This window comes from Phytophthora parasitica, assembly GCF_000247585.1.
Source record: "Phytophthora parasitica INRA-310 unplaced genomic scaffold supercont2.78, whole genome shotgun sequence".
NCBI lineage: Eukaryota > Oomycota > Peronosporomycetes > Peronosporales > Peronosporaceae > Phytophthora > Phytophthora nicotianae.
In genome coordinates, this window is record NW_008649064.1 from 252,595 (window position 1) to 253,694 (window position 1,100).

The following is a 1,100-nucleotide window of genomic DNA, read 5'->3' on the forward strand; positions in this document are numbered from 1 at the left end:
AGCCCCTTGGACGCCGTAATTGTCGTCATGTACGGCACCAGCATCCGATTCATTACATGCTCCAAAGTGGGCGTCTTCGCCGTCCAGCGTGAAAATATTCTCTCAAAATACAGTAGTGCAGCTCCATCCAATTTGCCATTCAGTGCGAGAATCCGGAATTCCTCCGACCAGTCTCCATCCCTCATCCGCTGCTCTGCAACGAGTTCCTGTAGGAATCTCAATCCCCATGTCTTCAAAATCTGCACCAAGGACAGACTACACTTCCTTGCCTGTGAACTTCACGAAGCCCGCCCAATCGAGGTCACGTGGCTTGGGACCTTGATTCCGAAGTTCGGTGGCGGTACGAACTGCGCCGCCGTAGGTACGTTCATCCGCAGTTGCACGTTCGTTACGTCCTCCGCCTGTGGCGTCGCCATCTCAGGCGCTGACGTTGCCTGAGTTGCCGTCCTCATTGACGTATCGAGAGATCCTACTCTCATGCGTCGGGCTCAAGCCTTGATGAAATCCGTGAAACGCTCGAGTCTCCATACTTATGCTTGAAGCACGATATACGCTGCTGCATCTGCTTCTGCATCTGCTTCTGCAGCTCTTCTTGATTAGCCATGAACTGCGCCTGTTGCTTCGCCATGCCTTCGAGATTCCTTCTAATCTTTCCAGTCGCTCTGAGCTTGCGCTTGCGTTCCGGCCTTCCTGACCAGAAGCATCGGACGCACCTGAGTCAGAATGCGTCCCCTCGAACTACTCGAAAGGGACTGCAGCCACGTTTAGCCCGTGAACATCGGTGTCGTGGACGTCGTGCGAGTTTGGTCGTTGTGAGGTCTTGTCGTAACCCGTTGAGCTCATAACCTGATGATTGCTTGTGCGCTCTGTAGCAGCACTAGTGAAGCGCTTGATGTGTGCTCGGCGTGGTAGATTGAAGACTGATTGTATTTCGTTGTTATGCAAGCCTGTTTGACATGTACAAATATGCATTCTCCTCTGTAGGAGTTTCTTAACTGCTCGTCCTTCCTGCGTACACCGTCGTAGCTCTCCTTCGCATTCTTCTGGAGCCGCTCGTCGTCTCACTCTTGCTGCGACGTCTCAAGATTTCCTCCCAATCT